This window comes from Protopterus annectens, chromosome 2.part1 (genome assembly GCF_019279795.1).
Source record: "Protopterus annectens isolate FY-2018-M chromosome 2.part1, PAN1.0, whole genome shotgun sequence".
Taxonomy (NCBI): domain Eukaryota; kingdom Metazoa; phylum Chordata; order Ceratodontiformes; family Protopteridae; genus Protopterus; species Protopterus annectens.
The window spans coordinates 1,725,127,587-1,725,150,441 of NC_056729.1; the positions used below are offsets into that span (position 1 = coordinate 1,725,127,587).

The window sequence follows — 22,855 nt, forward strand, 5'->3', positions numbered from 1 at the left end:
TATATCTGTATATGGATATGTCTGCATATAGATATGTGTATACACACACATACATATGTACAAATATACATACATGAATGCATACACACACACACACACACACACACACACACACATAGGAGGATAATACAGAGCGCAGTGAAAACATGAAAATCCGAGCAAATTCCTATTATTTTCCCCTCCCCCATTTAACTGTAGCCAGATTCAGAGGCCATCACAGTGCAGCACAGGGTTTTGCTGATGCCATAGAGTCATTCCTGTTCTCTGTCTAGTTACTGTTTTTTTCCAGGAAAGTTCCAAGCAATGCAATGTCCCTAGCCTTGTACCCAAAAGAGAACAGCTAGCTGCTAGCCACTCAGCCTCCCAAACCTCCATAAACTATATATATCAATTGTACAGTTCTACCACAGTGGAGAAAAGGGACCCCACCTGAAAAGCACTCCGCTGGCATGCACAATACAGTACATTGCAAGGAAACTCACAGCAACACCTAATTTTCAAAATAAAACTTTCTGGCGGAAAACCCATAATTGAATCATAAGACAGCAGTTGTAGACATTTCTACTAGTACATTACTGCAATCCTTAAATAGCCTGCATATTTCTAGCTCTTATGTATATATTGTACTCAGTTCTACCTTTGCAAGTCTCCTGTATATATACATATATATATATATATATATATATATATATATATATATATATATATATATATATATATATATATATATATATATATATATATGTTCATAGGTAAGTACTTAGTTAGTTGCCCTCTTGGGCCATTTTAAGTCTAGCCAATTTCCCAAAGGTGAGAATCAAACTCTGTATCTTATGTCTTGAGGTAAACACCTAAACCATTATGCCAAAATCCCTAAATGAAGATAAAAAGATTCAAACTCTGCACCCTTGCCAAAGGAAGTAGTTCATTAACAAGCTGGAGTGTTAGTCCTCTGTACTGTTTTCTTGACAACTATCTCACTGTTATCAATGCATGCATCTATACTTACTAAAATTCATCTCTCTCTCTCTCTCTCTCTCTCTCTTGCTATACGAATTCCCTTTAGAAGCTTGAAGTTTCAAAACTTTGAACTTCAAATGGCCGAGACCAGAAGATTGAAATTTTGAAACTTTGAACATTCTGAATGGAGATCGCCGTACAGCGTGGAATGGTATATTTACCGTTTTCCTCACTGTAGTGAGATTTGGAATTAGTATATTTATTTAGCAGGGGGAGCAAAGTAAAAAAAAAATGTTTTTATTTAGTTTTTGAAGTTTCAAAATGTCGATCTTCTGGTTTCTGTCTTTTGAAGTTCGAAGTTTTGAAACTTCGAGCTTTAGAAGTAGATCCATATGTGTGTTGTTGTTTGTCTTTCGACTTTTCCCGGTTAGGGGTTGCCACAGTGGAACTCCGGTCCGCTAATGATTGGCAGTTGATTTTTATGGTGTCGAGTTGCCAGCCCGATGCCCAACCTTCAACGAAGGCACGCCCATTCAACGCATGTCTTTCGAATGCCCACTCGACCGTGGGGAGGACATGCAGACTCCACACAGAAGGCACTCCCCGCACTCCAGCCGTGTGTGTGTGTGTGTGTGTGTGTGTGTGTGTGTGTGTGTGTGTGTATGCGTGTGTGTGTGTGTGTGTATATCTATATATATATCCGTTTGTATTTGTATTTCTTCATATTTACACATTATTGAGTCCTTGATTGTTCTGTCCTCTGCTCAGCCTGAAAATAATCTATTGTGATTGGTGCTCTACCCAGGTCAACAAACGCAAGTAAATAAAATAAAAAGGAAAGGACCCATCTCAATACCAAAAGATTACCAAATTCTGGTAATCATGGCCGCACCGGTAAAAAATGCACTCTCCAAAGCTAAGAATACAGCATCCATGGGACCAGATGACATCCCGGGCTGTGTACTACATGAACTACAAAATGAACTGGCACCTCACCTAAGTGTCATGTTTAATCATAGCCTCACCTCAGGCTTTGTGCCCAATGAGTGATGCACAGCTACAGTTATCCCACTCCACAAGGGGGGATCCACCTTGGATCCCAGGAATTATCATCCCATCAGTATGACGAGTCTGATCTGCAAAGCCATGGAACGCATTATCATGGAACTTATAAACAAAGACATTGGCAGCCTTCAAACACTGAATCCTACCTAGTTTGGTTTCATAAAGGGCCTATTTTGTCTCCTGAACCTGATTGACTTCTTCGAATCAGTCTCCAGAGCCATAGACGAGGGTAAAGCGGTCCACACAGCCTATCTGGACCTCACCGAGGCCTTCTACACCATCCCCCACTTTGGAATCATAGATAAACTTACTAAACTGGGCATTAATCCTTACATCACTTGATGGGGTTGCCAACTGGCTTACTGACAGAACCCACATTGTAAAAGTAGCCAACTCAAAATCCAGCTCCAGACAAGTGACAAGTGGAGCACCTCAGGATTCAGTCTTGGCACCGCTATTGTTTGGCATCTACTTCTCTGAAGTACAGGCCAACACTAAGGGACTCTGGCTAACAAAGTTCGCAGATGACTGCAAACTGGGAGCCATTATTGAATCCCCAAATGATGTGAATATTCTGCAAAAGGGCCTTACAGAAACAGATGCTTTGTGCCAGAGCCATTGGCTCAAGCTAAATGCCAAGAAATGTATAGTTATCCCCTTTGGGAAAAACCATGTACCCATGAATTACCACATAAGTGGCAGTACACTAAACACTGGAAGTGTGATAAGGGACTTAGGGACACAGGTGGACAGTGGTCTCACCTTCAATAACCACATCGCCACAACAGTCAGGAAATCCTTCTATGTGGCACACCTCATCACTAAGGGCTTTTCATCCAGAAAAAGGAGGTCATTGTCCCACTGTACTCATCCCTCATTAGACCCATTATAGAGTACAATGCCCCATTTGTTATGTACCTCACAAGACATCTGCAACAACTAGAAAGGCCACAGAAATACCTCACTAAAAGAATCACAGGCCTAAAACAGATGCCCTATGCTGACCGTCTAAAAAAACTCCAGCTATACTCTGTTGCATATTGCCTACTCAGAGGCGATCTCTGCTTAACATACAAGGCCATGTCATACCCAGAGCTGTTGGACATGCTACACTTAAAGAAATCCCAATACTTCAGAGCCACACGCTCCAGGGATCTAAACCTGGTCATCACAGTGAATAAAACATGCTGGAGGGATAGGGTCCTGTCCCAGAGACACTCCATACTCTGGAATAGACTGCCCATACATGTCAAGCTGAGCAACTCTTTGGCCCTTTTCCAAAGGAACCTTGATAATTGGATGGGAGATAGGAAATTCACCCCGGGGATCACGTCAGGGGACCAGGTGAATAAATATTCTGGGAAGAAATAGCCAGGGAATTGTTATGGCTAGGTTTGTATAGGCCCTAGTACCCCCGGGGATCATGTCAGTCACCCTGCTAGACAGGGGTCCAGAGAAGTAAGTATTGTGGGAAGAAATATCTAGGGAATTGGTATGGCTAGGCTTACATAGGCCCTAGGGCCAATAGCCTAGTACCAACGTATGAACCAACCTATGAAAGTGTACCACATTGTGTGCAGTTTTTTTTTAGCCAGCATTAAAATGTGTATGTTTGTGTGTGTGTGTGTGTGTGTGTGTGTGTGTGTGTGTGTGTGTGGCACAATGCTTAGGGTTGTCACATCAGAGCAAGAAAATGTTCTTCATGTTTCACTGTTGCAGTCATCACCTGTGGGTTATCCCTGCTGTGGTAGCCCTCGGCCGGCCGAAATACCAGAGTCAGTGTTTTTCTGTGTCAGCTGCTGTCGCCTGTAGACTGACGTCAGGTCGTCAGTGCTGTAAAGCAAGGCAGCTGATGCCATTACATCAGTATTTCTTGCCATGGAGCCCGAAGCAGAAGTTGTTTGCAAGTGTGCCGGTCAGTCACTACCAGAGTTAGGATCACAGCTGAAAACGTCTAAAGCTAAGTACCCCATTGGGGATCTCTTTTTCTTACACTAACCAATGTCCGAAAAAGTTAACAATTGTCTCACCTGTGGAAATCAGATCCCACACAGAGACATCCATTCATACTGCGTCACTTGTTTATGCCCAGATCACGACGTTGCCTGTTGCCGGTTCTGTGCCCTCTTTAACGCGGGAACCATTCGTCCAAGAGCTCTTTTTGTAGACAGGTATTTTCATCCTCTACCTTCACATATGGTGTCAGTCTGCCAACATTCTGCAGAGCCTCCTAAAAAGCATAGGGATAAAGATAGATACAGACCTCACAAGGTTAAGCCTTCCAACGACTCTTCCGCTTAGCAGGTCATCAGTTCTCCGGAATTCAGTGAGGCGCTTTCACAGACCCTGATGCCAGCTGTGATTGCTATGCAGGCCTCTACCAAGACCCTTTCAGAGTCTGGTATGCTACAGAAATCTTTTTCATCTTCAGAGCCTTTGTCTGTCTCTGCCTCGGTTGGGTCCGGAGTCGCTACTTAGGTACTGGCTTCCGAGGAGGTCTTTCGCACTATCGATTCCAGTCAGAAACTGATGTCTTCACACCCGACTACTGTTTCTCTTAGACTGATGACTACTCTTAGGCCTAGAAGCCAGGCCACCCCTAGAAAATCTACCTCTAGCCACCATCTTACTCCCGCCTCTCCACCCCAGGCCCAGATGCTTAAGATGGCGGAGGAGCTTATTTCCATTTTCAGGGGCAGTCGAGCCACAATGTCTAAAAGGAAAAGAAACCCATCTCCTGAACTATTGATAGAGCAAGATTCTGAGGAATCTGATTATTCAGATTTTGAAGAGGAACAACAACCTCTTACTGCTTATGAGGATTCAGATGCAGAGGAATCCATCCCTTCTGCCTCCCTACCAGAAGACCTCTCCTTTGGGGAAACCCTCCACACCCTCAGGGAACATTTCCAATGGGAACCTCAGGATTTCCCTCAGTCTAAGAAAAGGCTAAGATAATTTCTAGACCTACCCCAGCACAGACCCCTTGCATTTCCTCCTATTTTAGAAGTGGTGGATGATGTTTTCCATTAATCCAGTTCAGCCCCGGATGCCGTTCCTCCTGCTCCCAGTAAGCCAGACAGGTATTACAGAGTACCAGACACTCACAAATACCTGTACAGAAATCCTGCTGCAGACACAGAGGTCATTACACAGGGTCCCAAGGGAGCCAGGGCTAGTTCTGCAAAGAGCCCTACTCCTTCTGATAAAGATGCCAGAGCTCTGGACAGATGGGGTAAAAAAGTGTACACTTCTGCAACCTTAGCCATCAGAGCTCTCAACTGTCAGTTCCATATTTTATCAACAGCACACTTTGGAACTATTAAAGCAAAAGATTTCTACTTTTCCTGACTGTGCCAATTCTAAGGAGTTAGCAGATTTACTGCACTCTACTTGTCAAGTGGCAAGGCACTCTTTACACTGTGGATATGTTGCACTAGAAGCCTCTAGCAGGGCAGCAGTGTCTGGATCTGTCATTCAGAGACATGCATGGTGAAAGGAACAACCTCTACCTGATCATGTCAAGTCTAAATTAATGTATGCACGTTTGGATAAAGACTGCTTGTTTGGAGAAAAAGCAGAAGAGGTGCTTAAAAAATGGAAGACAAAGCAAAATATATGCAAACAGTAAAAGATTTCTTTCAAGTTCAACCTCCTAGATTCAGCAGGAACTTTCCCTCTAAGCACTGGTCCTTTCCTGCTCCTGGCAAACAGGAGCAAGCTAAACCCAGCAGGAACAGGCCACCCAGGTAACAGAGAACCAAACAGTGGACTACATCTGCCTCTAAGGCAGGGAGTTCTACGCCATCCCTCTATGGCAAAAACTCTTAATGACTCCCTACCCCCCGCCTCCTTTCACCCAAAAGCTCTGAGGAAGGCTGTCCCTCTGCAGAGAAAATTGGCTGTATGTAACCAAGGACCAATAGGTCTTAAAGATCATTTTCCAGGGATACAGATTCTCTTTCAACGAACCCCCAATTCCCAGATAGTACCCAGACTTACCTCCCAATCAGTGGGCAGAGGTATTAAAGCAAGTCCAAATTCTTATAGCCCAGGGGGCAGTAGAACCTGCCCCCGCAGATCAAGCAGACAAAGGCTTTTATTCCAGGCTTTTACCTGTTCCCAGAAAGGAGGGCAGTTGGCACCCCATCCTGGATCTGTCCATTCTGAACACATCCCTGCTGGCCCCCAAATTCAAAATGCTAACCCTGCAGCAGCTGCTACCTATGCTGACAAAAAATGTCTGGTTAGTGACCCTGGACCTAAAAGATGCATACCTCCATATACCCATAAGGGAGTCCTGCAGGAAATTCCTATGTTTCAGATCAGGCTCATAGCACTTTTAGTTCTCTGCTCTTCCCTTTGACGTCTCTACTGCTCCCAGGGTTTTCAACAAATGTTTGGCCTTGGCCATAGCCTTTTGCAGACAGAAAAATGTACAGATTTACCCTTATCTGGACGACTGCCTCATTCAGTCAGAGAGCAAAGAAAAGCTGCTCCAGGACCTACACTTTGTGAAAACTCTCCTAACTTCCTTGGGGTTCACCATCAATGAGAAGAGATCAAAGCAGACTCCCCCCCCAGGAGGATCATTTTCCTGGGAGCACTACTGGATACAGCATCCCAATTGGCCTTCCTATCCCCAGAAAAGCAGAGCTTCCTGCCTTTCTACTTTACCCAGCTGGCTTCCAAAAGTCACCTCACAGTGAGGAAGTTCCTGCAGGCCTTGGGATACATGGCATCTTGCATCCTTTTAATTCCTCTGGCCAGGCTGCACATGAGGAAACTTCAGTGGTATCTAAGGAACCTTTGGTGTCAACACTCACAGCCTCTGGAGACCTCTGTCCCTCTGATCCTCTGTATAAGGGCCAAATATTTCTGGTGGGTAGGGGCCATACCTCTCAACCTGGAAACATGAAAAATCTGGACAAAGGCCCATGAAAAATAGATACAAATCTGTACAGTGATTAACATAAAATTTGCATACACAATTATGCGACTGCACCCACTCCAATAGAATTGTGGGATACCAACGTTCAAACGCAAACTGAACAGACAGCCAAAATATGCCACCCCCCAGACCCTGTAGTAAATGGTAATCATTTTTTTAAATGTGTGGTGATGATGTTCACTGGAAAGGGAGAAGATGATGAGCCTTAGGATTTTGTTTTTGGTAACTTGCATTATGTGGGTTGGGGTAGGGGTTTGGTCTTAATAGGGAGCCTGTTGTAACACCAGCAGCAAAATAAATTGGTGAAAGTCCATGAACATAAGTAACAATGTTATTGCATATTTGCAATATTGCAGTGTATGCAAGTTTTTAAATGAGTTTTTCCCCTGACTGTTTTTGCCTTCCTGACAAGTTGTAGTTAGTTATAGAGACAATCAAACTATTTTATTCATGATATGTTTAAAAACTTCTGTGAAGAGTAAAAACTAGGGCACTACACCAAAGGTGTAAAAACAGACAGTGTGACCCCCTCTATTAAAGTGCTAGGCCACCTTCTACGTGGTTAAATAATATCAGTATGGTGACAGCACGAAGGTGGTAGGCACTACAGTATTCGACAAGGCCCAAGAAAGATGATCCACTTTACTGACATCTTGAAGAGGCCAAATTGAAAGGTTCCAGCTGGTAAAAATGGAAATACGGTTTCTGAAAGGGAGCCAGAAGAAATGTGTTTTTTTTCCTGTAAAAATGCTTATAATGGTATTAGTTCACTGAATACTTGTGCAAGTCCAGCCCTTATTTATCTCAGTTCTAGTTTGGCGTAACTAGCATAACTATATAAAGTGACTTTGAATAATAAAGCTATCACTGTGACCCTTTCCTGAAACAAACTGAGTCAGTCTCTTTTGTTAAGTTTAAGTGCATGTGATTCTTAAGCATGGATAACAATGATTTCAAATGAGAATATGTTTGTCGAAACGTTGTGTAACACATTCTGCGTTATACAACCTACCCAACCTCAACAAATGTAAACAGGTTCAAGATAGTCAAAGAAAAAGACCTGCAACGCAAAGTTAAAAACACCACACAGCTACTATTGCAACACACTGATTACATCATAGATCAAAGAACGGTTCCCTGACCAGCTGATACAGCAGTCATTGTTTGGCAGGCGGCCCTTCCATTGATGGAATCCCACATGCAAATAGAAACCACTGAAAACTATTCCAAGGTTTAATTCTGCTAAATATTACTGATTAATGAACCCATTAATAAAAACACAAATATTACTTTATCATTTTGAGGGATCAAATACTGTTCATCTTAACTTGAATGTATTCATGCATTGCAAGTATTTCCAAGCTCAGCACTAACAACTAGAGTGCATGTAATGAACCTACTGCTTTATGTTCATGGAGTCCAAGGACTGTTACAATTTTACAACAGCACGTCCGTATAAAACTCAGAGCTCATCCTGCTATTCTGGTATCCTAAATACAACAGAAAACAGTACTCTGTGTAGTTAAACAAGTTCTGAGCATAATCTGATAACCAGCAATTAGGTTCACTATTTAAACATTATATGAAATGCAGTTTAAATTACCTTACACAAACGCCAGTTAAGAGAATGCTTCAACAAATCTCCCAATTCCAAGCAAAGTGATTTTCACTCATCGTGGTGGTGGTGGTGCGGTAGCGTTGTCGCCTCACAGTAAGACGCTGTCCGGTTCGATTCTCAGCTAGAGCATCTTCTGCGTGGAGACATGCGTGAATGGGCGTACTGTCGTTGAAGGTTGTGCATCAGGGCTGGCAACTCGCACGTAAAATCAACTACCAATCATTAGCGGACGGAGTTCTGCTGTGGCGACTAACCGGGAAAAGCCGAAAGACTCAACAACAACAAACAGTGAAAATACACTTTCTTTAACTGATTAAACTCTACAAGTTATAAGAACAAAATCTAAAAGTAATTTTATTGTTTACAAGGCTGTATCCTAGAAACGGCGCTGCATGCACCAAGCTTAAGTGGTCAACTGCAAACCCAAACATACAGTATTAGCGTAGACATCTTGGCCTCAGTTTTCGTTTCCTGTGTGATTTACAGACAGTTTCTGTGTATTTGTGTTTTCTGTGTTCATCACAGCTTAAAGCGTATGGGCAATATAAATGTCCTTTACGGTTTTCCTGGCAAACGTTTTTACGGCAGCAACATTAACAAATTTGGGACACACACAGTTATAAAATAAACCAGATACTAATGCAGCATTGACTCGGCAGCAACTGTCTGCAGCTCTCAAATATCCTCCTTACACATATCGGCATGGTAGCAGCTCCTTACACTTTTAATATTGCAACAGTGAGCTGCAACATTATCAAACTTAAATTACTTTCTTCAAAAAACGTCACAATTGGAAATGAACAACCCAGGTTTTGCTTGTTTGTTTAGATTTCTTACCTTACTTGCACTGGGGAAGGAATCACTTTTAATACAGCAACATTACAAACCACGTTACTGGTTGCTGTACTGTACTTAATGTAAAATAAACACAGACACACACCCCCTCCCACCCTTATCCAAATTCCAACAGGCTGGTAGTCTGCTCATGATGCTGATGTCATCGTGTGCGCCCCCGCACGTGATGACATCAACAAAATTTGAAAAACAACCCGGGAAATTCAGAAATTAAAGGGGCCACTTGGAAATTTGTGACACCCCATGATTATGACCCCAAAAATGGTAAAATACTGAGGAATTCTGTATGGTTGAGAGGTATGGTAGGGGCCTGTGCCAGAAACCAGGGTCTCCCCATCATCCACCACCCCACCGGGTAGACCATTACCACTGACGCCTCAGACATTGCTTGGGCCCCCATCTAGCAGCAGGTGCACCCAAGGTCTTTGGGATGCCCATCACCTTCCCTTGCATATCAACCAGAAGGAAATGATTGCGGTGCAAAAGGCTTTGTCATCCTTCCAGCCCAGTCTTAGCCCAGGAGTTCTCCTTATCAAAACAGACAACACCACAGTAATGTGGTACATCACCAAACAGGGAGGGACACAATCTTACCTCTGTTCAGGCTAGCCATGAACCACTGGCTGACTGTCTCCTCCATGGGATTACACCTAATAGCCTAATACCTACCAGGGATCATTAACACCCTGGCAGAACACCTAAGCAGTCACTTAATGGACCCCCACAAATGGCAGCTCCACAAAAAGATCTTTGTGCAAGTCACTCAAGTGTGGGGAAATCTGGAGATGGATCACTGCTTCACATCTCAACCATCAGCTAAAGAAATTGTGCACCAGGGAGTATCACCACCTGGCATGGAAGGTGGATGCTTTGACCTTTCCCTGGAACTCCCTCTTTGTGTACGCTTTCCCTCCTCTGCCTCTTATTCCCAAGGTACTCATCAAGATAAGGGAGGAGGGACCCAAAGCCATCCTCATTGCTCCAGATTGGCCCAGACAACATTGGTACCCTTTGCTGCACAGCCTGACCTTACAGCCTCCCAGGCAGCTTCCCCAGATCCCAAACCTCTTGACTCAAGTGGGGGGGGGGGGATGCTGCACCCAGACTTGCCGACTCTCAAGCTATCAGAATGGCTGATACTCCCAAGGTAATCAAGGGGCTTCTGCTAAGCAAGCAGGTCCTAGACATTATCACAAAGGCCAGAAGGCCCAGAACCAGAAAATCTTAAACAGGGAAATGCAAAAGATTCTGCTCCTGGTGCCAGACCAGAGGGGCCAGTCCCTCACAACTTTCTGTCCCTCTTATCCTGGACTATCTAGTGGAAACTCTCAATAGTGGCCTCTACTTCTCTTCTGTTAAAATCCACACCTCAGCCATTTCAGCTCAGTTTAATACAGACTAACTCCTGTTCTCTCATCCTTTGATTAAACAATTCCTCAGAGGGGCTTTTAATATCAGACCTCCCAGAAGGCCTGCCACGCCAGCCTGGGATCTTAATTATGTTTTGGAAAAACTAACCTTACCACCCTTCGAACCTGCTGCTTCAGCAGAACTGAAATCCCTCTCCTGGAAGACTGCTTTTTTGCTAGCTATCACCTCAGCCAGAAGGGTTTCTGAACTTCAGACACTGTTGGCCATTGAGCCCTTTATCATTTTCCATGCAGACAGGGTTTCCCTTAGGCCTAACCCCTCCTTTATCCCCATGGTGGTATCTAAAGTGACTCTCAACCAGGCCATTCATCTGCCTACCTTCTTCCCTAACCCTCATAACAAAGGTGAAAGAATTCTGCACTCTCTGGACGTGCACAGGCAGCTCCGATACTACCTGAACCATACTAAACCCTTTAGAAAAACGGACCAACTTCTTGTCAGTTTTGCCCTAGTGGCAGTGGGAAGCCCATTTCCAAGCAGACTATCTCTAAATGGATATCACACTGTATCCATTTCTGCTACAGATTTCATGGGAAACCTCTCACCAAGTCTATTCATACCCATTCCACTAGGGCAGCCTCCACATCCACAGCATTCCTCACAGGAGTTCCCACTCGGGACTTCTTAGAAGCTGCCACCTAGACCTCAGTCCATACCTTTACAAAGCATTACCACCTTCCTCTTTTCTCTAAGGCAAGGGCAGGGTTTGCCACTGCAGTGCTGCAGGGCCTCCTTATCCTTGCCTAGGTTTCTAATTAATCCTGCCACCCCTCTCTTCAGCTTTGGGAATCCTCCCACAGATGATGACTGCAACAGTGAAACATGAAGAACATAGTACAGTTGTGTACACTTACCATAAATGTAGATGTTCGAGTGTATTCATTGTTGCAGTCCTGGTGTTCCACCCTCCAGCCTCCTTATATCCTCTTTCATTAGGGAGACATAAGCTTCTTGGGGTGGTTGTTAAACCACCAGGACCGCTTTGCCATTTTTCCTGGGGCTCCTGACTGGTTAGGGCAAGAAAAACTGATGTAATGGCATCAGCTGCCTTGCTTTATAGCACTGATGACCTGACGTCAGTCTACAGGTGACAGCAGCTGACACAGAAAAACACAGATTCTGGTATTCAGGCTGGCCGAGGGCTGCCACAGAAGGGATTACCCACAGGTGATGACTGCAACAGTGAATACACTCGAACATCTACACTTATGATAAGTGTATACCTCTGTACTTTCTCTAGTTCATTTCTTGGCTGGGGTACATTCTGTCTGGTGTCTACATGGTTTTCTTTGGGTGCTCCATTTTCCTCCCATGTTCCAAAGACCTAAAGTAGGTAGAGCGGGCACACTAAATTGGCAGCAGATGTGAGTGCATGAGTGCGTTTATGTATATGTGATATGGAAGACCTGCAGCAAGGCTAGCTAGCCACATGGTGGTGTGAACACTGACTCTTGATGATGGTCACCGTCGATGCTCCTTTATGACCACGTGTACAAAATGGGAAAAGGGGGTGATGGATGAGGTAGCAGGTAGTATGCATTATGTTACACTGGTCATTTTCAATTAACCTTAAGAATATATTATGCCATGGGAGGATGACATAATGGTCAAGGTGCTTACCTTAAAGACACAAGGTGCAGGGTTTGATTCTCACATGGGGTAACTGGCTAGGCTTCAAATGGCCCAAAAGGGCAGATAGCCAATACTAATCTATGAACCTATGAGTTTTTTTATATCAAAATAAAGCATTTGTGCCCATTGAAGAGGCATATTAAAAAAATTAACTTTTCAGTTGTTAGTATCTTGCTATTCTCAAACTGTCCATGTATCCATCTAGTTGCTTCAATGCCCTTTCCAATCTGGATAATTTCAATGGCCTAGTCCCTCTGGATATCTTATCTTCCTCTCTGGCAGTTCTTGCTGCAGTACAGCTTTTTTTTTCTTGGACGCAGGACTTCAGGAGTTTGTTGTTATAACTCATGCTATCACCATTCTCACAACCTCTATGTTTTGTAACGGAAGAGGAAGCGACATTGTTGGTTACTTATCATAACTGGATTTGGATTCTTTGTTTTATTCCGGTGTCTACAGTTTGTGATTGTTCTTGTGCCGCTTTCCAGTTTCTCCACAAACGAAAAAAAAAATGAATCTTAATTTAACTTCTTTACCAACTTCAGCTTCAGGGTGCAGACCTTCTCATGGTTTATGTGCTTTTTAAATATCTGCAGCTTATGTGGGTGGCAGTCTTCTGCAGTTTATATCAGTAGTATTTCTGTCTCTGCTGATTTTTCTCCAGCATGTTCTTTACTTTGTATTGAATTTTAGGCATCAGCAAAATAGATGAAGTAGGTAGTCTGTGTTTTAACCTTCTGCTCATTAATAATTGAGCTGATGGGTGGTTTATAGAGATACAGTGCTCTACTGTGCATCAAAGTACATTGCCGATTGACAGTAGGAGATGTTAAATATCCAGATGAAATGTGTAGTACTGGTGGGCAGCTAGCTGAGTTTAGGAGTACATAAATCATTTAAGCAGCAAGTGCATAAGTAGGCCTGTATGTGCTGTTCTGCTGTTCAGTTAAATAAAGCCATAGAGTGAAATGTACTCACAAAAGTGCAGGGAACCTTACACCTCAGCACAAAAATAAATAGGACATGCTGGAGGGACAGATTCATTTCCCAAAGGCTCCCCTCACTCTGAAATAGAATCCCAATTCATGTTAGACATAGCCCCTCGCTGACCCTCTTCAAGCGAAATTTGGACGCATGGATGGGAAATCGCAAATTCACCCCTGGGATCTCTCCTGTGTCCCTGCTAGACAGCGGCACAGTAAACTAATCTTAAAAGGGTGCCTTCTGTGACCTACTTTACAGAGGCACAGTAGGCTAATCTAATAGGGAGGCGGAAGCCAAATACACTCTGGCTAGGCTTATAAATGCCCTAGGGCAGATAGCCTAGTATCTACCTATGTACCTATAAAGTGCCTGTGTGGCAGATGGTGTGATCGTACAAGCACGGTGAATGTAAACTCTGATGATGTATCTCAATCTAAACCAGGGCTTGTAGCAGCAAGGCTGCATTTCTTACTCTGCCCTTTGGCAGAATGGCACCATGTGAGACACAGACTGCAAAGTAGGTATATAGTATGTGTAGCTGTACTGCAGAAGAGTACCAGGGCGGGGCAAAAAGGCAACTGCCCTAGAGGTAAAGTGTTAGGCAGCACAATCAGCAGATGCCAGTCAGTAGAACATGCAGTACAGGCATCCATTTCCATACTGACATTTGTGATTTTTTTTGCTTCTCAGTGTTTAGTTGAGGGGGGCATATCATGGAACAGCACTGGATACAGTGCGAGTCGGGTATGCTTAACTGTTTTGGTTTACAGGTATTTGGACACTTGTTGGATTAATAAAAGGGAAGGAAGGTGGGAGGAGACCAAGCAGAAGGTAATACATACGACAACATGTACGAGTGTGCTGGGTGGGGGGAGGAGGGAAACCTTTTAGACAGATGGTGTGCCATTTCTTTTCTTTTTTATAGAGAGTAGAAAAGGCTGAAGGAAAATAGGAAAAGGTAAGGAAGGAGAAAAGGTAACTGTGTGCTGGTAGATACAACATCACAGTCCATTTCTTCTTCTTCTTCTTTTTTTCCCGGTTGGGGTTGCCATAGCAGAACAACGGTCTACAGAATGATTGGCAGTGGAGTTTTATGGTATTGAGTTGCCAGCCTGTCGCACAACCTTCCAAAGAAGGAGTGTCCAATCCCACCTACAGCATGTCTTTGGGATGTGGGAGGAAACCGAAGCACCCGACGGAAACCCGTGCGTCCGCAGGGAGGACATGTGGTCTCCGCACAGAAGGCAGCCCAGCTGAGAATCAAACTGAGGAACCTCTTGCTGTGAGGTGGCAACGCTAACAAGCAAACAAAAAACATGGAATGTATAATACATCTGGAGCTAGTGGCATTTATCAAATCGACATTGCTTCAGCGTGCCTAATGTTCATCCAATAATGTCAAACCTCGAATGTCAACACATTTCTGCCCAAGCACTGAGGTTACTCCATGGAGCATGTTAAAATAAAAAAAAGTGTTTTTTGCAGAGGCAGGCCCCCTCTACCCCCACACCCCCTGCTAATTATATATACTAACTCTGAAATTGCATGATCGTAGGGGAGGGTCTTATTCCCTCTCCCTGAGGATTATCCATTATTTCACAACTGTTGAGAATCTACATTGTCAACCAAAGTGACTCAATAATGCAGAGGTCAATATCAGAAATGATAGACCAATATATGTGTATATGTATAACATACACACACACACACACACACACACACACACACACACACACACACACACACACACACACACACACAGTGGTTGGGGGTTGGCATACTGGTTAAGGTGCAAAAAAGTCCCAAAGAGCGTGAGCAACTCCCCAAGAATTATTAGCAAAAAATCCAAGCGATGGAGGCAAAATGATGAATAAAACTTCCAAAATTTATTGTTAGCATTTTCATAAACCAGTTACTTCATCAGATGCACAAGCTAAAATAACAGCTCATCTTCTCAATATATATATATATATATACTATAACAATTAATCAATTAAAAGAAACTTTAGGTTTCCCTCCAAAGTCTCTTAAAGAACATAAAAACATATATAAAAATATGTGATAATATATATGAATATATATAAAAAAAGGGGGAGGGAAGACACATTAATAACATATCTATTTCATTAAAAGATTCTTTAACAACAAATCTAAACTATCCCAAGAGCATTATTAAGGAAAATGTTTCATGTTTTATTTCCTAATGCCCTTCCTATTTAGGACTGGCTTCAGGGGTACCATGTCATTCAGACCTAAACCTCTATGTGCTCCCAGCCTTAGAATCCATCTCAACTCTGTGAATTCTGTATCATTAACTATATCCCCCAGTCTTTCACTAGTTTGTTGTACCTGCAAGACTTGGAACTTAAAAGTATGGTCCTCACCCATATCTAAAGTATGTTTGGCCAGGGCACTATAGTCATCCCCCTTCCTAGTACAATTAACATTAACATTTTCCTTAATAATGCTCTTGGGATGGTTTAGATTTGTTGTTAAAGAATCTTTTAATGAAATAGATATGTTATTAATGTGTCTTCCCTCCCCCTTTTTTATATATATTCATATATATTTTCATATATTTTTATATATTTTTGTATGTTTCTTTAAGAGTATTTGGAGAGAAACCTAAAGATGTCCTTCAAGAATGCAACTGCAGTCCTGACATATGGGTTGATTTGATTTTCAAGCTCCACCACTACAGCACTGGTATCCATGCAAGCGGAGCATATGACACGCAAGGCTCTGCTCCTGCACCAGTCTGCCCTATAAGCCAGCACAATTACAGGACTGTTCATCCCAACCTGCACCTGCAAACACAACAACTGACTTTCTCCCCTCCATGCTCTCTCCCTTATCTCTTTCTCAGTTCTCAAGATCTGCTTTTGACTTCCACCGCCCACCACCAAAACCAATTCAGCCAAATGGAAGACCAACAGATGGAAAAATGCCAAGGCCAAATCGCAGATGCATCAATGTCATCACAGATACTAGAATACTTGGCAGAATGCTTCACAATGGCCTTTCATATTCCTCCATAAAAATACAGCTTTCGCTTCTTTCAAATAAAAACCAACTGCCATGAAATTCTTCCTGTTTTCACCATCTTTTGCTAAGAGGTTTTCTAAGAGGATAAAAACCTCCAAGAAAAAAAAGAAAACACCTGCCATGGCCATGGGCCCTCAACTTAAAAATTGGAAACTTAGCTCTTTTGAGCCAGCAGCATCTTCAGATCTTGCAATTTCTCTCTTTCTCTTTTTTCCTGTTGGCGAGTCCTGTTAGCTTTCAACAGTGAAGGAGTGGAAGCTGGGCCCTCATGGCTCACCTCATTTCTCCATTTTTCCATCAGGACAGAGTCTCTTCTTCAAGACAATCCTTTCATGCCAAGAAAAGTGTCAGGGTTTCTCTAAATCAAGCAATTCACCTGCCCTCTTTTCTTTCCCAATCCTCAAAAAAAAAGGAAAAGCTTCTGCACTTTTTACACATACAGGCAAATTGGCTACTACTTGGACAGGACAAAGACCAACAGCCAGCCAATATCAGGCACTCCACACAGCCACAGCTACCACAGCTTTTCTACAAAGGGGTGGCTACAAAGGACATCTAAAGCTGCTACATGGAGCTCCGTGCATACATTTACATTTTTACCTTCCAACCTTTCCAGGCTTTTGGTCCGAGCAGGCTTTGCTTCAGGTCCTTTTAGGGCATTTATCTACATCATCTTATCTTAGATCCTACCTTTAGCTTGGTAGTATTCCACCCCTATGTGTCAGGGACAGTTGCATTCTTGAAGGACATAATGCAGTTTGTACCTACCATAAATGTAGATGTGATTTATTACTGTTTTGCATATCTTTTTTTTGCATTTCTGGATTTTTTTTACACCTTCACCAATCTGGCTGGGGCACCTGGCATCTGGGGCAAGAAACACTGGACTGAAGAAGATGGCGTACCAACTGGCATACCGGGGGGAGTGCGACATCCAGGCGACGCCGCCGGACAGACTTGGAATCCGGCCGACTGAAGAGCTACCTGAGGCAGGACAACCCATGTGTCAGGACTGCAGTTGCATATCTATCGGACATCTACATTTATGGTAGGTACAAAACTGTACTTTTCTTTTAACTGATTAATTGTTATAGTATATATATTGAGAAGATGAGCTGTTATTTTATCTTATGTGTCTGATGAAGTAACTGGTTTACGAAAGCGCTAACACAATAGATTTTGGAAGTTTTATTCATCATTTTGCCTCCATCGCTTGGATTTTTTTGCTAATAATGGTTAAGGTGTTTACCTCACAAGCAGAAGGTACAGGATTCAATTTTTACCTTTGGAAGCATGGCTAGTCTTAAAAGGACCCCATGTGGTCATTAGCCTACTAATCACCTATGTGCTTATGTATATTATATACATACACATAAAATATGAACGAGTCAGTGTCGCCAGTCAACTGGCATGTTTTGGAATGTGGGAGGAAACTGAAATTCTCTGAGAAAAAAACAGGCATGGGGAAAACATTCAAAGCAAAACTGCACACAGTGGCCAGAGGTCAGATGTCATGTTGCCCATTAAATAGTGCTTTGCAACAGTTAAAGGAAAGGCACAGATACGGGCAGGCAGGACGGGGCAAGAAGGAGAAGAGACAAATGAGGAGACACTGACTGAGGCTTATTATGTGGTAAGGTACTGGGAGATCTAAAGGAGAAAAAACAAATGGATAAGGTAAGATCCCATAAAGGATGTTAAAAAGGCTGTTCAGGGTTAGGTTAAACCCCTTGCAGCACGTATTAAAAGATGCACTAAGGAGGGGTTAATCTCAGGGTGAATGAAAAATAGTAGTGCTGATGCCCTTCTGCGAAGATGGGGTAAGCAGCAGTCCAGGAAACTGTGTGCCAGTGAGTGTGACATCATTGGAGGGCAGAACAACAGAAGCATTACTGACATCAAGGCTTTTAATGTTTCTGGGACAAAACAGGCTACTTCTTGAGTTCTATGATGGAGTCATTGTGGGCAGATCCTGTCAGGGCTGTCTTGATCCTTTTCTGACATTACGTCACCAGGGCGACAGTTAGAATAATCCTGCAGATACGATTGCATGAAAGCCTTTAACTTGGACCTGCATTCTAGGTGATAACAAAGACGTGGGTCATGGTTTGTCTAGATGGCTGAATAGTTGGACAGATAATATAGAACAGGAGTTTGCAACTGGGGAGCTAAAGCTCTTGTAAGATAAGAAACAGGATTTCTCAAGGGTCTTTTCTGGGTTCAGCCATATTTAATGTGTCGATGCCTGACCTCTTGCAGGATGTGGAAAATTGGATCAATCTTTTTGCAGTTGACACCAAGGTTGGGAGGGAGGGGTGGCATACAGAAAAGAAGCCTAAAAAGGGACCTAAGGAGACTAGAGTTACAGTCCCTTCAGGTGGTCTACACAAGTAATGCTACTCCAGGGAAGTGACAATCCAAGGACACAAGAGTAAGTTTCCGGAGGCCAGAACAGGAAAACTCTCTGGGAGTTAAGGGACACCAGCACTATCAGGGCCAGTGTGTGAGTGTCGGAGAAGGTGAACTAAGATCTGGGTTATCTATGCAGTGGTGTTGAAACAATAGATAAGTGGGTGGTAATATCAGGAAATGGTAGGCCCCACTTGGCATACTGTATGCAGTGGTGGAGGCCATATTACGAAGGGGGTATTGCTGCAGAGGGTACACAGGAAGATGAATAGGATGTTGATGGGAATGGAAAGTATGAAGGGAGACAAGGGATCTTGGCATCTTTTTCACTATAAAACACTAGAGATGAATAAGGGGGGTATGATAATGGCGCACGTGTCACTAACAGGTAGTTATGATGGGGTTACACAGGCAAAGAAGGGCAGAGCAGGGAAAAGGGGCGTGAGCAAAGGATAAAGGGAACACAGGATAATCTTGGCAAAACAATTGTTTTCACACAGGGAGTGGTTAACTTTTATAATGAATTACTGAAAGAGGTGCTGTTCACCAGGGTAGAACACTGATCACAAGTGATCAGTTTCACACTCAGCCTTAACTTCATTAAATAATACAGAAAAGTCTTTTGATGCCATATCTGGAATGAGCACCACTTTCACTATTGTAGTGAGCAGTAAATACTTCTTTAAAATCAGAAAGAGATGTTATGTACTTCCCATGTGAATGGTGTGGTCTCTTGTCAATGCAGGCTATTTCTCTACTGTGGTTTGAATTAATAACCTTGCAATGTGCACAGCGATGCAATGAGTGTTGTGAGGCAACCCTGGGCAAATGTAGTACTCGTGTGCAAAGCAGTCAGAGTGCAGACGAAAACCCTGCAGGGTATTAGTGCAGTCTTTTGTGACATGAACAGGAAAAGGATGTAGAGTGGCTGCAGACCTGGATCCTTTGATCTATCAGATGAAGTATTTGTTTTGTTTATTTAGTCATTTAAATAAAAAGAAACAAACATTTAAGTACATGTTAAGCTGTACTTTTCTTTGTAGAATAAGATTAGTTTTGGGAAGATCAATAACAGATTTTATGACTGCAAGGGCATTTGATCTCTGTTTTCTCACCTGAGTGTTTTGCCCTTTCAGTGTAAGGAAACTGCAAAACTATGAAACAAGACGAAGCAGGAAGTGAGAGAATGTCTGATGTTCCACAGAAAAGACCCAGAACAATCACCAAGTTTGTTGAGGTATGCATCTTTTATTGATTTTTTTTTTTTTTTGCATCAACATCGTTCTGTCAGTAAACATCTAACCTTCCATACTGGTAAAGAGCAAGCATGCTTGTCTCAGTGATGTGGTTAAAACCGTACCTATCAACCTGAGCAGAAGTGGCTATCAAACTTCAGTCTTTTTTTGTTGTGACATCAGCATTACAAGTCATCACTTAATTAATTTAACCATTATTTATTTACAAGTTTATGATAAGACATATTACCTGTGATTCTGTTCATGGTTAGAGAAGGATTCTTACTTATAATGTAGAAGTATAGCAGAGAGAATACAGTTAACGTGGTTAAAAAAACAAAAGCACAGATCATTTCATACACAATGCTTCCTCTAAGAACCGTACTTTAGAGAGGCACAGAAGAGTGTAACAGAATAGTTCTAAGTAAATGTAGAGTAATGCTTGAACCGTGACGGTGCTGATGTTGCTATAACTACTCTTAATGAGCACACAGAAATGATGGCAGTACAGTTTGGTGAACAATACCATGGGACTGCATAAGTGAGTGCGTGACTTGAGAATGTTATGGTAAAAAAAATAAGCCAGTGTGAATGAGAGGAAGAAGATGAACATCAGTGTGGAAAGGTGTGTGGCTTAGATAAATGGGAAAATGTCACAACTAAAAAAGCTTTCCTGCCACCCTTTGTGGGCTGTCATAGGGTCATACAAGATTACTAGGCTAATGGCTAAAGAGCCCTTACAAGCCCTGCCAGTATAACCTGATTGTACCCAGTATGTGATCCCTAGGAGGAACGGGGTGGCATGTGTTTATGTCTATACCTTGAGTTTGTTACAGACTGCCCCTGTCAGTTAGGGACATAGGCGCTACCCCATGTGTGAATTTGTGACACATCATCCGTTGATCCAAACTGCATTTGAAGAGAGCCAGGGAAGGGCTCTGCCTAATGTGAATAGGAAGCCTGTTCCAGAGGGGGGCAATCTCTGAGACACAGATCTGTCACTCCAGCATGTTTAGTTTGAGTCACTGATTAACTTTAGATACCTAGATTGGCTGATGTTTGTGCTTTTTGACTGGTGGATGTGTGGTAGCTCCATCAGGGCTGGATTTGTGAGTACCTTGTAGGTTAGGCATAAGTAACTCCTTAATAGTCGGTAGAAGATGGAGCTTTTAGTCTATCCACATAGGCCATGTTTACAGCCCTGTATTTTCTTTGAGAAACCTCTGAGGTCACTCCAGCTACTGTAAGTGCCTAGTCAAGTACACAGACGGTACATTGTACTTAATTATTGGTCTAATGAGGGCTAAGTACAGCGGGACTATATGTCCTTCTATTCTCATGTTGTAGTATTCGTAACATGAAGGAGATCCCACCTAGGTGACGTGAACGTCTGGCCAGTATACCAAAGACTTTAGCTACTGCAAGGTACATGCGACATAGAGAAGCCAAGCATTGTCCATAAAAGTGACATCTGCACGTATCATCCTCAGAACTTCTCTGCTGCCACTCAGAACGACAGCTTCCAGACGTCTGTCTGATCGCTGAAAGTTTCTCTTCAGTTCAGTAAGTGCCCCGTCAGGGAAAACCTTTTATGCTTTTGCTACTACATGCTTGTCAGAGGTTAATGTCCTCCAAGAAGGGCAAGTGCCAGTGTGAAAGACAGATTCCACACAAAGACAATCATGACCAGTATCTTTTTTTTGTCTAGGGTCCAATCATGATTACAAGGCCTGTGCCATCTGTAAGGCATTTGTCCCTAAAACTCTCCATAGTCGTCTGTCTGCCCTTAATATATACCTAGAAAACCAGAGACTTAAGCAACTAGCTTTAGGTATGGAAGGTACTGCAGGTCCGTTGGGTGAGTCCCCTAAGAAAAAGGCAAAAAAGGTAAGGTCTGAATCTTTGGCTGCACCTCTGATCCTGGAGATCCCTCTTGAGGCCAGTGAAGGCCTGGAGGTACTTACTGTGTGTCGGGTCCTCCTCCTTTGGTGGGTACTGATCTATAAGCCACTAGGGAGGGTTCCTACAGCATGTCCACAGAGGTATTTGTAGACGTCCGGTTGGATGGTAAGGGGGAACTGTGGCTCACTCCTTGTAACGTTCCTCTTAGTACCTCTCCTGCCCCTTCCATTGAGGTCTTGCTGACATCTGATCTGGAGCCCAGGCCTACATTGGCCCTTTCTTCCCAGCCTAGGGTAGGCCTTCCACTTAAGAGGAAACACAAACAAAAATGTGTCTCCCAGTCAAGATCCCTCCCCAGATTGGTAACAACTGGGTATAAGTTCCATTGTGTGGTTGCAGTGTCTTTGTTTCAAGTTGTCCATCATAATAAATGGTAAGCCTTTTAGATAGATGATGACTACTGTTTGGGACGATCTAAGGATGGATCCCCCTTGTGGATGTGGATTACTGATAGGTGAGTGTCGCAGTGAGGCCTGAACAGGACAGTGAGAGACCAGTGGTGTATGACAAATTATGAGGGACACCAGAGTCTCTCAGTGTAGTTCATGTACAGCACAGATGTACTGTTCGGATGTCTGCTGATGCACCTTTGTCTAGAGAGTCGAGTGGTGCTGTTTGTGTGTGGGGTTAATTGATTTTTGGGGCAAGTATCGAGGGGTGCCATGTGGCCTTTTAGAGGGTCGAAAGGGGGTGAAGTTGGCATCGAAT

At 43.1% G+C, this 22,855-nt stretch overlaps 1 long non-coding RNA gene across 1 annotated transcript in view; it reads left to right on the plus strand.

Annotated features, from left to right (window-relative positions):
* The window catches only part of LOC122794609, a 597,416-nt gene that overhangs the window by 390,438 nt on the left and 184,123 nt on the right, over positions 1 to 22,855 (plus strand). The window contains exon 2 of the long non-coding RNA XR_006363660.1: positions 20,087 to 20,187. This is a non-coding gene — a long non-coding RNA (uncharacterized LOC122794609). The remainder of the gene's footprint in view (positions 1 to 20,086; positions 20,188 to 22,855) is intronic.